Source organism: Globicephala melas, chromosome 5 (genome assembly GCF_963455315.2).
Source record: "Globicephala melas chromosome 5, mGloMel1.2, whole genome shotgun sequence".
Classification (NCBI taxonomy): Eukaryota; Metazoa; Chordata; class Mammalia; order Artiodactyla; family Delphinidae; genus Globicephala; species Globicephala melas.
In genome coordinates, this window is record NC_083318.1 from 65,096,383 (window position 1) to 65,112,967 (window position 16,585).

Below are 16,585 nucleotides of genomic sequence, written 5' to 3' on the forward strand. Positions count from 1 at the left end.
AATTGTTACAATGATTATTAATAGAAACTTATTTCATCAAATCTAAGTGCTACTGGAAGCTACACCACTATTTTATGTGCTAAGAATAAAAACAAAAGTGCTGCCAAGAATAGTTACAAGATGTCAGCAATGGCAACATACATCAAATTTCACGAATATTAAAATGTGAAAGATGTATGTCTTAGAATCAATGAGACAGAAAAAAGAATAAACAGAATAAAGCAACTGTACAAGAAACTATTTTATTGGTGAAATAAAAGTGATTTCTAGATAACAAGAAACTAACAAATCTATGAGGAAAATGATAGAAATCTCTTATCAAAATAAATTATTTGACTCACAAATAAGTCTATATAAAGATTGGGATAATGAGAGAAACAAGGACATCACACAACAGAAGTCAAGTCTTCATCATACCCCTGAGATCAAATATACTTGGTCCAAATGGATTGAATAAATGGACTACCAAGAAGTAATTAAGGGTTTCCCTAGTGCCACAGTGGTTGGGAATCCACCTGCCAATGCAGGGGACACGGGTTCGAGCCCTGGTCTGGGAAGATCCCACATGCCGCAGAGCAGCTAAGCCCGTACGCCACAACTACTGAGCCTGCGCTCTAGAGCCTGCAAGCCACAACTACTGAAGCCCGCACACTTAGAGCTTGTGCTCTGCAACAAGAGAAGCCACCACAACGAGAAGCCTGCGCACCGCAATGAAGAGTAGCCCCTGCTCGCCATAACTAGAGAAAGCCAGTGCGCAGCAACAAAGACCCAATGCAGCCAAAAATTAATAATTAATTAATTTAAAAAAAAAGAGAGAAGAAGTAATTAAGGTAAGCCAACAGGCCTGGACAAGATTTTTTAGCTCGCGGTAGGGTGGGGGCTATGAAATGAATTGCTTTGAGTGGCATTCCCTTGAAAGTAATACTGAAGCTTCCTGTTGGTTTATAATCACAGAGAGGGCCACTGACTGAATTTTGGTAACCTCAAAATTTTTGCATGGAGGAGTAAGATGGGAAGAAGCAGTAAGTCCACATCAGTGAATAAAGCATCATGGTTCACAAAAACAGAGTTAAAATTTGTAATTTTCTACCCAGTCCTCTAAGCTTTCCTCCCTAAGTTCACGCATTTCTATAAATAATTGGCTTTTTACTTAAAATAATAATGGAAATGAATTAATCTCACCTGAACTTTTAGCAGTTTAACATGAAGAAAATGTAAGGAACTTTCCAGTTGGAAACCAAATCACGGGACACCACCTTAACTATCCCTGAGAGAGTAACCACAACAATGCAACCAACTGTAAGAACAAACTACAATGAGCAGTGAGACAAAAATATCACCCAAGAAGAAAAAATGTCAAGTGCATTATTTTAAAAGCACCGATTATTTAAACCCTTCATACATCTACATATGTAAAGGCAAAGGGGTCTTACTCATTGCCAAATAACAAAAACAAAATACAGAAGTCTAATACTAAACTAATATAAACATCAGTTTGCTTACTGTAAGAATGAATAAAAGTCATAAAAGCCAACCTCTGGGAAAAATCAACAAAGCCAAGAGTCTGGTTCTTTAAAAAGTCCAACAAAATTGACAAACCTTTAATTAGACTTAAAAAAAGGGAAGAAGACTCAAATAACTAACATCAGAAATAAAAAAGAGAACATTACTACCAATTGTAAAGATATAAAAGGGATTATAAAAGAGTACTATGAACAACTGTATGGTAACAAATTTGACAACCTAGATGAAATGGGTACGTTTCTAAAAACACCTACCAAGATGGAACTATGAAGAAAGAAAATCAGACCTATAACTAATAACAAAACTGATCAGTAATCTCAGAAAGAAAAGCCTAGGACCAGATGGCTTTACCAGTAAGTTCTATCAAACATTTAAAAAAGAAGAATCCTTCTCAAGTCCTCCTAAAAAAATGAAAGAGGGGGAAACACTTCCAAATTCATTCTATGAAGCTATAGCATTACACTAATACCAACGAAAGTTTTCTACATAAAACAAACAGACAAACCCCTACAGACCATTATCCCTTATGAATACTGATGGAAAAATCCTCAGCAAAATACTAGCAAACAGAATGCAACAGCATATTAAAAGTGGCATTTATTGCCGAAATGCAAAGATGGTTCAACATATGAAAATCAAGCAATGTAATACACCACATTAAAAGAATGAAGGAAAAAAATATCACCTGATCATCTCAATTGATGCAGAAAATAAACCTGAAAAATTCAATACTCTTTCATGATAAAAAACACTCAACAAATTAGGAATAGAAGGAAACTACTTCAACAAAATAAAGGCCTTATATGAAAAACCCACAGCTAACAATATACTCAATAATGGAAAAGGCTGAAAGCTATTCCATTAAGATCAAGAACTAGGCAAGAATGCTCACTCTTGCCACTTCTGTTCAATATAGTACGGGAAGCCCTACCCAGAGCAATTAGGTAAGATTAAGAAATAAAAAGCATCCAAATTGGAAAGGAAGAAGTAAAATTATTTCTGTTCACAGATGACATGAAAACCCATCACAGATGTAGAAAACACTAAAGATTCCAGAAAAAGAAAAAAAAAAGGTAGAATAAGCAAATTCAGCAAAGTTACAGGATATAAAATTAACACACAAAAATCGGTTGCATTTCTATACATTAACCATGAACAATCCAAAATGAAGACTAAAGATAATTCTATTTATAACAGAATCAAAAATGAATAAAATACTGAGGAATAAGCTTAACCAAGGAGGCAAAAGGCTTATACACTGAAAACTGCAAAATGTGGCTGAAAGAAATTCAAGAAAAGTCAAATAAATGGAACGATATCCTGCATTCATAGATTGGAAGACTTAATATTGTTAGGATGTCAATACTACCCAAAGAGATACACATATTCAATGGAATCCTTATCAAAACCCCAAAGACATTTCTGCAATTGTGAAGTCCGCACATATTCTCTCTTTCAGTAAATTTTAAGGGTGAATTGCTCCAAGTTACCAACAGACATTAATAATAATTAATCAACCTATAAAGTAATATATTGAACATTGCGAATTGGAAGACATACAGAGGATTCAACGTTTAAAATAGGGTGGCATCATCACTAACATTCAGGCTGACAATGGACCAAATCCACAACTTTTTGCACGAGACAATCACAGGGGAGCCTTGGTGAGTCTGTTCTGCCACTGCACTTGAAAAGCATACCAACGGAATAGTATAATATCAGATAATGGGTAGAAAGGCCTTTTCCAGCAACAGATACCTGGGTCTCCACAAAACAGCTACAGTCACAAACTAGGGCAGTGTCAAGGAAGGTAATCACCATCATCAGATACAGAGAGGTTCAATTTGTTCAAAAATTGTACTGTGCATTTTTTTTTTTTTTTTGCAGTACGCGGGCCTCTTACTGTTGTGGCCTCTCCCGTTGCGGAGCACAGGCTCTGGACGCGCAGGCCCAGCGGCCATGGCTCACGGGCCCAGCCGCTCCGCGGCATGTGGGATCTTCCCGGACCAGGACACGAACCCATGTCCCCTGCATCAACAGGCGGACTCTCAACCACTGCGCCACCAGGGAAGCCCTGTACGGTGCATTTTTAGGAGTTATTATAGATGCATAGAATTTCTGATTGACAAAGACCTTTAAAATCATATTACATGTGAAAATCATTTTATGGATAAGAAAATGAGGACCCCAGGAAGGGGTACCTATGTAACTCAAGGTCACACAACTAGCAGTTAGCAAAACCGGGACTAGAATCTAGGTTCCCAGTGTTTCTCCATCTTCCCTAATAAAACTCCTGAGCTTCAGGTCGGGAGTACCACCTTAGTCTGTTGGCAGAAAAAATCTCCCCACAAAATGATTTCTTTTTCTTTCCAGTTTTATTGAGCTATAACTGACATATAACATTGTATTAGTTTAAGGTGTACAATATAATGACTTGACATGTGTATTTATGACTAAATGGTCACCACAGTAAGTTAGTTAACATTCATCACCATGTATAGTTAAAAATTTTTTTCTCTTGTGATGAGAACTCTTAGGATCTACTCTCTTAGCAACTTTCAAATGTACGGTACAGTATTGTTAACTACAGTCACCACGCGGCACATTACATCCCCATGACTTATTTATCTTATAACTGGAAGTTTGTTCCTTTTGACTACCTCTCCCACCCACAAACCCCTCACCTCAGACAACCACCAATCTGTTCTTTGTTTCTGTAAATTCAGGATTTTTTTAGATTGTACACATAGGTGAGATCATACAGTATATTTCTTTCTCTGTGTGACTTATTTCACTTAACATAATGCCTTCAAGGTCCATCCATGTTGTTGCAAATGGCAGCATTTTCTTCTTTTTGATGTCTGAATAATAGTCCACTGGATATATATGCCACAGTTTCTTTATCCATTCAGCTGGTGACGGATACATGCATGTCTTGGCTATTGTAAACAATGCTGTAATGAACATGGGGGAACAAATATATCTCTTCTAGATAGTGATTTCATTTCCTTCAGACATATACCCACAAGTGGAATTGCTGGATCTTATGGTAGTTCTATTTTTAATTTTTAGAAGAACCTCCATACTGTCTTCCATAGTGGCTGCACGATTTTACGATCCCACCAACAGTGCATAAGAGCTCCTTTTCTCCACATCCTCACCAACACTTATCTCTTGTAGTTTTTTTTTGTTTTTTTTGCGGTACGCGGGCCCCTCACTGTTGTGGCCTCTCCCGTTGCGGAGCACAGGCTCCAGACGCACAGGCTCAGCGGCCATGGCTCACGGGCCCAGCCGCTCCGCGGCATGTGGGATCTTCCTGGACCGGGGCACGAACCCGTGTCCCCTGCATCGGCAGGCGGACTCTCAACCACTGTGCCACCAGGGAAGCCCCTGATTCTGAATTTTTTGATAGCTGTGGTTATTGTCCCATCCCTGGGGTAAGCGGTTAGGATCTGCCCTGTGAGAGGTGGACTTCCCAGTGTCAATTACTCTGGGAAGAGGCAGAGCCTGAGATAAGAAATGAAAACTAGGAAGGAAAGACCTGGCAGAAATCTTCCCTCTTCCAGGACCTTAATCTATTTGATGCCTGGCCTCTACAACTAAATATGCTGATAGTCCCTTCTGGGAGAGGGGGCTGGTGGTCTAGGCCAGAGAGGTAGCCTTGTAAGGGTCCAGTGAGGATGGGTCTCAGTATGCCATATCTAGTAGCAATTTTACGGGACTCTCAGGGTTTTGCTGAAGGTCATAAACTCAACTTTTATCTACTACAGGGAATTAAGGACATGTTTCCAAGCTAAGGATGGAGTGGGAAATAGGAAAGCAGAGTGGGATAGCAGAGCTATCACAGTGCTGGCAGCAATGATTAGCAAGGTCCCCAAAGAAAAGGGAACCTTGGGACAGGAATCCTGGCATGAGAGCTAGGTTCACCTCATCATATGAAGATGGTGTCCTTTCCCAGTCACCTCAGAAGAGGAAGCATTAATTTATAACTAGGAGACACAATGGGTTTCTTGCAAATCATCACAGGTTAAACAGATTTCCTGATACCGATAACACAGGATGATATTCAGTAGGTGAGCACCGTGATGACTGTCCAATGTTTATAGTCAGCATCCATTCTGATTGGCCAGAATCTGGTTGTCAACTTTTTGAGTCTCATCCTTCCAACAATAATACATGTCTCTCCATCTCAGTTTCTGCTATTGATTCCTAAGCCTTGGAGAACATTAACCTTTTCGTTAGTGCTTATCACAGATGCAGGAATGAATAAACACTATACTAATAAACTCTAAGCAATAGATACCATTATTCCCACTTTACAGGCTAGGAAACCGAGGCTCAGAGAAAGAACTCACCCACAGATAGCCTGAGGCAGAGCCAGAATTTTATTCCAAAACAATTTTAAGATTGTATAGAAACAGTCCCTCTACTCTGGAAATCCACCCTCCTATGAAAGATAACATTGCAGGGAACAAGAAACTATGGGACTTGAAGGTAAATGCATCATTATCTCATAAAATATCAATATTAATATGGAAAAGACTGGTCTAATAAGCATGATTTTAATCCTACCCAACTCTCATGCTGCAATTATTGTCAAGCATTACCTGAACACCTAAAAAGCTTTTACATATATCTGTATGACAAAATACTAGTTCATGTCTTCAAATCCATGTGAACTATAAAACCAATTTAACCCTGTTTATTAAGAGAAAAGCCCCAGCATATATTCTATTAATGTGCACTGAATTCCTATGTGAATCTCACTTGATTAAAATATTATTACTATTAAAATATTATTACTATTAAAATAGTATTACTATTATTACAAAAGACACAATTTAACAGATTTAAGGAAAAAGTTTGAATTCAACAACTTCCCCTCCGGTCATTTATTTAAACCTCTGACAAAACCTCTGTTCTAAGAAATTATTTCCTCTACTTTCTACTTAGAGAACAAATGAAAGCACATCTGAATTAAATTACCACTGCTGTGGAAACACTGAAACTCTAAATAAAAACGAGCAATCAAGACAAGATTATCTCAAAAGATGCTAGATTCCCTCAACACTGCCCATCATCAGGACAGTCTTTAAATGCCCTTTCTCATAGGCTATGCCAGTCATTAGTTGTAATTAAAGTTCTTGTTGAAATTGGCTTATATCTCTCTACATCTGCATCTTTTCAGGTACCGCTCATTTTCTCTTCTTCCTACTTATTATAAGACATCAGACACTAGTCTGCTTCGAAATTTTACAGGTACTACATCCACATTAAGGTAATTCATCAAAGTAATCTGAATGCTGTAAAGATTATTTTTTTTAATGATACAGAATGTCACCAAATTCCCTTATTAGTAGGGTGGCCATTTAATTTATCATCCAAACCAGAACACTTGGTTCTGAAAGGGGGCATTATCAAAAATAGCAACAGGCACAGTCAGGACTGTCCCAGCAAACTGACACACATTGCCACCCTACTTATTAAAGAACCAAACACCGTGCTTAAAAGCCGAAAGTCTCAAAAAAGTGAAATAAGGTTCATGGTGGGAAAGAGGGCAGAGTGGGTTCATGTGTGAATAGAAAGTCAGAAGAGTCCAATCAGAAGGTCAAGAGAAAGTTGCATTCTCTCTCAGGCACCCAAACGCAATGGCATTTCCAGATTACATAAACACAGCTCCTTCCCACGTTGGATATTAAAAGGGTTTGTACATATGAATCAAGTCTGTCATATGTCGTGTGCTCTCCTTATTTATTTATCGGTTTATTTTACGGCTACCCACACACTCCTCCTCGATGTTACCTTATCTCCCACCCACACCCCACAACCCACAAGCTTCCTTTCCCTTCTCTTCCTTATTTTATGTCTCATCACTGAACCAATAAACCAGAATTCCTAGGAACTTGCTACATACCAGGCACTGTGCTAAGTCCTCCTACATAAAATGGGGATCCCAAAACTGAATTAGATTCAGTCCTTGCCAGCTCATTGTTCAAATTTTTATTCACCACACTTCGTTTAAAACTCAACACAGGGGACTTCCCTGGTGGTGCAGTGGTTAAGACTCCACGCCCTCAATGCGGGGGTCTCGTGTTCAATGCCTGGTCAGGGAACGAGATCCCACATGCCTGCCGCAACTGAGAGTTCACATGCCACAACTAAGGAGCCAGTGAGCTGCAACTAAGGAGCCCGTGAGGCGCAACTAAGACCCGGCGCAACCAAATAAATTAAAAAAAAAAAACAACAAAAACTCAATACCATTTCACCCCAGCCTCCATTTCTGCATGTCCTAAGCAGCCCAACCAAGGAGTACAGTTGCCAAGTTTCCTAGTGAAGTCACCTCTCTATTTATTTGTAGATAATTTAGTACAGTATATACATTGATATAAAAGAAGAATAAACTAAACAACTTTCATTAAGGCGTCAAAATTCCCACATCTTAAAAAAACTTTATAAAAGCTCTTCTGCTCTCCTAACCAAGACACGGCAGCTTTTGGAGGGGAACACTCTTTCTTGCACACCTTTTTCCTCCTTGAAGCTGGTGAAGGATTATGTCTTGCCCACCACTGAATTTCCAGCACCGTGCAGAGTGTCTAGCACAAAATAGACACTCAATAAATATCTGTTGAATAAATGAATGAATGACGGGCTCATGGTTAATGACTTTTTTTTATGTCAACACCTCAAGATCTTTGCTCCATTGATCAACTCCTCTCTCAAAAGGCAGTCTCCCCACTCCCTCCCCCGCCTCCCCACCACAGTAACAGCTTTGGAGTCAGCCAAAAACCCCATATCAAATCCCAGCCACCTAATAGCAATGTAACCCTGGACAAGTTTTCTAATCATTCTCTATGCCTTATTTTTCTTACCTATAAAATAGAGATAGCACTATCAAGTTTGCTAGGTTTTTGCGGTATTTGTGAGATTTGAAAACAGTTTATGTCAAGGGCCAGGCAGGAACCCGCTAAATGTATGTCAGATGAAAGAATAAAATGCCATTCTGTTCTGTGGCTCCAGGTCAAAATGTAACCATCAAACTGTAATTTGCCAAAGCTGATCTTCATTTAACAACAGATAAGCATCAGAAGTGGTAACACACAACTGGAGTCTGTCTGCTGTGGAACATCAAAGGGAGAGTTTAACATCTGCTTTTAAATGCAGGAGAATAACAATTAGTGCACAAGTAAAAGGGAAAGGTATACAATCCGATTTTATTTTCCCCACCAGGGTATCCATGTATTAAGGGATTACCAGCTTACGGCAGACTAAAGCTTTTTTGCAAGGGTCACTTAGTAGGGGGAGGTAACCCTGGAAATGGTTTTTAAATTCAGCATTTATTGATAGCTCCTGCTTTTCACCATCAAGAAGGTACAGGCCAAGTCTGCCCTTCCTTCAAAGTGCAAAACTAAGCAATCAAAAACTACAAGAATAAGACGGCGGCTGAAGAGTATTTTTACCCAACTTGTTAGCAATCGAAGATATTAAACCTCGAAAGGGAATGACGTCATGAATCTTTGTGCAACTTGAAATTTATGAAATGTATGCCTGTGATGGACGGGACACTTTGTTTCCACTGTAGAGCCACGTTCTGAGACCCATTCTCCTGCTGTCAGGCCGAGCAGCAGCCGTGGGAATAAGCAGCTCCCTGTGCTTTATTGCTAGCACACCTGAACCTGCCATCAACTGCGACCGTGACAGCTATTTACGGGCCCTTACTTTCCCCTTTTCCAGTAACAGCGGCAGAGACAAGCTATGAAACTTCCCCAGGGTTTGCTTTCCTTCCTCACAGCTCTCTTGGAAGATGAAAGAAACCCCAGAGTTTTTCAAAGCCCAGAGGCAATGTTGATCTTGAGTAACATTTTCTATTTTCTTAAAAGACGTCGTTTCCTACTCTCCTCCAGCATACGGAACATGAAGCAAAGCCTAAACTACCTCCTTAGAGTTCAGGAAAATAAATGCAGTAGTTACAAGAGAACGTGAACTCTGGTTTAAAAACAGCAAAGGGTTAGGGATAAACACGGGCTGTAATACTGAACCGTCAAGTTCTGTCCTACGAGCTCACAGTTTTGGCCTCCTTTTAAAGAGTGTCTGAGCAAAAGTGGCTCCCGTCTGAATACGGATATTTCTTCCCTAAATTCCCAGTGAACCAAGTACATGAACCTATTATAACAACCTGTTTTCTTATCCATCTTCCTTTCACAGATGCTTTCTTGTCATGAGTCACAGAGCTCATAAACCAAGAAGCTAGGGTGCAAACCTAGGCAGACTGACCTGAACGGTCTCCCATAATATGCCCTGAACCAGAAAAGTACTTCTGTTTGTTGTCTAAATCTGAAACCAGCCAGGACCAACAGGAGTAACCGCCAACACAAGGGCTCCACGTATTTTCACAAACTGAGGTCCTTACCTGCATGAATGATGGTGTAGTATTTTTTATGGACTCAAAAATATCATTTAAGACAGTTTTATACCTGCCATAGCAATGAAGCAGCAAGCACAGCTTTACAGCCTCCAAAAGGGCTTACGAGAAGTGCATTTTAGTCTCAGCTTCAGTTTTGGACAGCAAGTCACAAGATAAAGTGGCAATTAGGAATTTCCTGAAACTTTAGAGATCAATCTAGATATCAAACAACTAAATAGATAAATAAATAAACAAATATCAAACTAAAATCCAATTACCCCCATTTAAGTAACACTTGCTATAACTTCAACAGAAGCTTTACATATATAATTTTAAAACACTGAATTTCAAGGGACAAAATATCTTAGAGATTATTCATCTTATCAATGCAAATTTTATTGAGCAAAGAGTTATGAAAGACAAAAAAAAAAAAGTGAATGAGACTGGATCCCAGGCCTCAAGACCTTACAGTCTATTAAACATTATGTAAATAACTATAACCCAATTCAAGTTAAAAACAATAAAAGATAAAAGCAGAATATACTATCAGAGAGACTGAAGTAGGGTATTAAGGGAGTTTGACACACAGAAAGGATTACTTCTGATCATAGCACAGTGGTTAAGAGTATAAACATGAGAGTCATACAGACCTGAGTTCAAATGTTGACCACTCCACTCCCTAGCTATGTGACATTAGACAAGTTATTTAACCTCACTGAGCCTCAGTTTCACAATCTTTATAATGGGGCGATAACACCTACCTCTCAGAACTGATATATAGGATTAAATAAGACGAAATATGTAAAACTCTTACTACAATTCCCAGCACACTCCCAGGGTTAATTGCTAGCAGTGGCTTCCAGTCCCAGACCTATTATTTCTCCAACTCACATGCCTAGCTACTTCTCTTACCAATGCTCCTTAATTGCTCTGGTCCAATGCCCTGCTAGATCCGACTACCAACTCTTCTTTAAAGATGAAGAGATGGACTTTGAGAAAATGGGAAACATGCCCAATGCCACACAGACTCCTGATTCCTCGGGAAAACACCGCCCCTTCCTCAGCAGGCCCACAGCATTTGTGAATCCATCTTCCCTACAAGCTCACCAGAGTCAGACGGATACCTCATGGGCTTTAAAGTTAGATGGATCACAGTTAGAATCCTAACTCAAAACTTTTCTAGCTGTGTGAATGCTGGAGAGTTACTTTCCCCCAAGTTTCAATAATCCCTACCCTAAGAATTACTGTGACAATCTAGTAACTCACTGCTATGACTTCCACACTTGTTCAGACAGCGGAGCCAGTCTAAGGGCAGAATATCAGAAATCTTGGTATATTTAACTGTACCACATGAACCAAGAATTATTCTACTAGGAGAAATTACAACTGCATTATATACACACTGCTTCCCAAATATTGTGTGTGTGTGTGTGTGTGTACACGTGTGTACAAATATATACACACATGTTTTTTAAATCATTTTTCTAAGTTTATTGATTAAATGCTTGTTATTCATTAACTTTTTTTTTCCTATTTGCTAATTTAACTTAACAAGCAGTAGCAGGTACCAAAAGTTCAGGAAAATATAATGAAAAAAAAACCCTTAAGGATTAGAAAATTCTATTCATGATTTATTTTGGAAGGGGTGGGTCAATGAATATCATTACTGAATGTTAGTGGTCAAACGCCTCATTTGAATATATCCAGAATATCACATGATACACACTGAATACATGTTATTTGAATCTGAATTTGAAACTCAAATTAAGTTCCCTGAAAGCAAGAGCATATCTCATTCATCTCTGTATAAGGAGCTCCTAACACAGTGCCTGGCACATGGTAGTTGTGCAAAAAATGCTGGCTTAATAAATGAACCTAAAATTGAGAAGGCATGCAAAGGTCTACAATACATTTTGCATCTCCAATTAATTTGGATTTCAATTTGCTCCAATAAATTATATTCCAAAGTCTATGAAACGTTCCTTCTGTACCCATCACCTCATCTGAGATATTAAGAGCTTCTTGGGAGGAAGAAATACATGGGTAGAATCCTTCCTTAGGCACAGAAATATTGATGAAGACAGCTAAGCGGGAGGAAGATGTCACCTGCACTCTTGTAATATAACAAAGGGACCAAAGAAGACACAAGCTTTATACACAGTACCTGTCAAACAGTGACATTTACCATTTTGAACACATATTTAGTCCCACAAGCCTCCTGCTCAGAACATGTCTGGTTACAGTAAACACAGTAGAGATGGTAGAAGGTGAATCCTAGTCTATTCTCTGCTCACAGATGAAAAACCCACACCATATATTTCACATACTTATACTCCCTTCTAACTGAAAGCCAGGATCACCTAAAATTAAACAAAAAGCTAAGATGCAACTGTTTCTCTTTCACTAAAAATGATATTTAGACAAATATTTATTAGCATGGGAATTCATTATTTATTAAGTGGAAAAGAAGGGATACCAAATAATTTGTAGCATATACTACTCTGATAGTATTAACATAAAAATAAACATAAATATGTATTAAACAGGATAATAAAATACAAGCTATTTTCTACTTCTTTTAAAATAATCCATGGCTAATTTTTCAAAAGTGCATCCACATTTTGTCAATATTATAGACTCAAGTTTCCACAAACCTACTTCAAACAATTAAATAAAACACTTGAAACAAGGAAGTCTTTGAAAACATATTTGTGATTAAGAAAAAACTAAAAGTAGAGGAAACTGGGAGTTAAGAGGAAGTGTGGGGTCTTCCCTGGTGGCGCACTGGTTGAGAGTCCGCCTGCCAATCCAGGGGTCACGGGTTCGTGCCCGGTCCGGGAAGACTCCACATGCCATGGAGTGGCTGGGCCTGTGAGCCATGGCCACTGAGTCTGCGCGTCCGAAGCCTGTGCTCCGCAACGGGAGAGGCCACAACAGTAAGAGGCCCACGTACAGCAAAAAAAAAAAAAAAAAAAAAAAAAGGAAGTGTGGTGGTTGTTTAGGGTTCTGAATTTTCCCTAAAATTGCACTAACTTCCCCCAAAATAAGTCACCAATTCATTTAAGTACCCCTTACAGTTTTCAAAGTACTGTCAGAAACATTCACCTGTGACTTTTGTAAATTTCAGAAGGGACTTCCCTCTATCTCCCCCCACTCTGCCCTCTCCCTTAATGTTTACTTCCATATAACTAGTTCTTCAGCACTAGATTTATACAGAGCATACTTACGCATTATAACCACCTTCTTTTTAACTTAAAAGTCAACTGTGAACATCCTTCTGTGCATATAAATTTTCACCTATGACATCAGTTTCAGTAAGCAGGGATCCTTCTGCCATAGTCCCTTTGGTAACACAGGGACTGTCTTTAGCTTACTGTGCTGATCAAAAGTCCTACTGATGCCTTGCTTCTACAAAATGGAAAACTAACTTTTACAGCAATATCACAAAGGGAATATTTTGGTGTAATGGAAGAAAAATATTTCACCAGGGACTATATTAAATTTTAAAGAAATGCTAAATTATTTGAAAGGCAGTTTAAGTAGCTCACTTTCTGGGGCTAAGTTGTATTTCCAATCTAAACACCACTGCAAATATTGAGATCCTAATGGCCAGAGAATTAATCTTTTGCTCTTTTCGTTCTACTTCTGTGGACAGACTGGTGACTTCCAACATAATCCTCTTTCAAATATCCTTCCAGGATGGAATAAATTTCCTTTATTTTAAGGTTAATATGTGAATACAAGGCTAAAAAATTCAACTAAATATATTGCTATCATTTTTTTTTAATTCCACTGACAATAGTATTTCACTACTGCAAATGTTTCACTGTAACAAAAAAAAATGTTTTTGGAGAAAATTTTCGAAGTCCTTGCTTTCATTGGATTTATATTTTAGCAGAGACTTGATGGCTCTCAGAAACTGTTTTTGTGGTGTGTGTATACTCCGTGTGTGTATGTAATATTTTTTCAGTACATCTTATTTAACTTCAAAACAGCTTCATAATTAAAGACCCTTACCTTATTAAAATTATTTCAAATAACACACAATTTAGTTCTAAATAAATTTACACTACAAACAATATAACAATAAAATCTGATCTTACTGTTTAATGCTTCTATGGAACTTCTAGAGTATAGTTCTTTTCTGTCTTGTTTTGTTTTAGGAATGTTTCAACTATCTCATTTGTACTGTCAGAAATGTAGAGGAGCTGCAATACACAAAGAATACAAAGTTTAGAAAACTATCTAGTGATTTAATGAGCAAACAGTTCCTACTGTCAATGATATTGCTTCTGGAATACACCAGAAAGGAGGTGTGTGTGAATGCGTGTGATTGTGTATGTGTGTTGTTTCGCTTACATTCTTATGGGCCACTCACATTTCCAAGTACTATCTACAAAAAAGTAGACTGTATTACTTTTAGGGCCCATTTTACCTTTCTCTTCAAAAAGATCAGGGAAATAAACTGAACTTTATGGCGCCGAACAATTTTTTCTACAAGATAGTCAAGCCATTCACACAGGTTTCTCAATTAAACTATCTTAGAGTTTCTCGAAAAAGTTATAAAACAATAAAACTGACAGATGCATCAATTCTTCCAAAACCAAGCTACATGAGGGACTTATTGAACAAGTGATTCCACATTTTATTTTCCTTTCCAGACAAGAAAAGAACCAAATGGATTACATTCTTATTCTAAAAAATTCAGAACCAAAGAGCTTATCTAAAAGTCTAAAACTCCTGAAGCTCAGAAAACTGGACTCACTTTTCCGTCACACCATATTACACTGTCTTACCTTTAGAGTTTAATTCATCTACTGAACACCTAATAAAGGTTTTATCACAACCCTGAGGACTCAGTTTATGAAATCACAAAGAAATGGCACATTGCAGAAAGTCATCCTAATCTCCTGAAACGTTGTTTTATTTTTTTTTAAAGGTCTCCCGAGTCCCTTTCCATGTTTCAAGTCTGTAAGAGCATATAAAACTTACAAAGCCAGGAAAGAAAGGAAGTAGAAAAGCCACAGACAAACTGTTAACTTTCTGAGAGAAATGTAACAAAATTTTTAAAAAGCAAATTAGAAAATTACTTACTTTTCCCAGGTCTTTGGTACAAAGCTCAGAAGGCAATTTCCCTTTTCCCACAAAGTCTTGTTAATTAATAGCAATCACTCAATGAGGTCAGGCAGCCCGAATATATCTAGAAATTGTGTAGAGACAAAAAGTTAACATTCAAAGTCAGATTAGAAATTAAAAATCAAAACACCCCATTGCTATTCACAGTCTCTGCATAATTAAAATACAGATTTCATTGGAATATCTAAATGATGAGCTATATTAGCTTCTTTTCTTTCAGAACAATACTAACAAGACTTGCTAAATCTAGATGGTGTTTTGATCTGTCATCTAATTAAAGTTACTAAAGCCGGAATCAGCAAGGCTTGTTGGCAACCGTTCACGATAAAAATGTCCTTCTCAGGGAGTTCTAAAAAGCAACTTAGGGAGGATGTGGACTTCTAATTATACTGTGACTTGGGAGGGAAGGTCTTCCGAAATCACACTTGCTTGCCTCACCTTCCAAAGATGAGCTCATCTCACAAACACAGAAGCAGTTGTAAATAGAAGTGAACAATAACAACTTAAAGAAATTCATCAACAACTTGTAAATGCCCTTCAGATGTATCCATTGAAGCACACTTCACTTTTGAAGGTGGGAATGAGAAGAGAGAGGCGTGTTAACTTTTTTTAAAAAATAAATTTATTTATTTTGGCTGCACTGGGTCTCTGTTGCTCTGCGCGGGCTTTCTCTAGAGTTGCAGTGAGCGGGGGCTACTCTTCGTTGCGGTGCACGGGCTTCTCACTGTGGTGGCTTCTCTTGCTGTGGAGCACAGGCTCTAGGTGCACGGGCTTCAGTAACTGTGGCACGCAGGCTCAGTAGTTGTGGCCGAAGGGCTCTAGAGTACAGGCTCAGTAGTTGTGGCGCACGGGCTTAGTTGCTCCGAGGCATGTGGAATCTTCCCGGACCAGGGCTTGAACCCACGTTCCCTACATTGGCAGGCAGATTCTTAACCACTGCGCCAACAGGGAAGTCCCAATTTTTTTCTAATAAAACAGAAAATCCGAAAATTCTGCATGATGATAATCTCACTTAAAACATAAGTTACTTCCCCCAACAATGCTGTGAACGAATACATAGGTAATACATCATTCATAAGATAAACGAGTTTAAGTAGGTGTAACAGATGCCACAGGTACACCATAACCTAAAGTCTGTGCACCTGTCAGCCTCTCCCACACTGGGCCGCACATTAGATGTAATTCTAAGAAGCGTGATAAATTCATTTAAAAGCCATAAGAGATTGAGAAATAGGTCCTTTAGGAAGAGGCAGGAAGCACTGCCACGGTAGGCAGTCAGAATCCCACAGGCATCAATAGTCATCATTTATTATTACTGTCATTGTTACTGTTACAGTTTAGAGTTACTATTACTGTTACAATGTTATTGTTACACTTACACAGTATCCACTCGCAAGCCAGGTTCTTCTCTAAGTGTTTTTACATGTATTAACTCCATTTAGGATAGAGACAAGCAGAAATATCCCCTAGACATCACCCTGGTGCCACATAGTACACTCAGTTCTCCTATAACACTCGTGTTTG

At 38.5% G+C, this 16,585-nt stretch overlaps 1 protein-coding gene across 18 annotated transcripts in view; it reads right to left on the bottom strand.

Annotated features, from left to right (window-relative positions):
• Positions 1-16,585, bottom strand: part of APBB2 (amyloid beta precursor protein binding family B member 2) — a 375,842-nt gene that overhangs the window by 250,164 nt on the left and 109,093 nt on the right. For 16 of the 18 annotated variants that reach the window (XM_030881113.2, XM_030881111.2, XM_060299259.1 and 13 more), the window contains one exon: positions 15,020-15,125. The gene's annotated coding sequence lies outside the window, so the exon portion shown is untranslated. Of the gene's footprint in view, positions 1-14,028; positions 14,134-15,019; positions 15,126-16,585 lie in introns of all 18 variants that reach the window. The other 2 variants (XM_060299264.1, XM_060299263.1) reach the window with 1 other exon arrangement.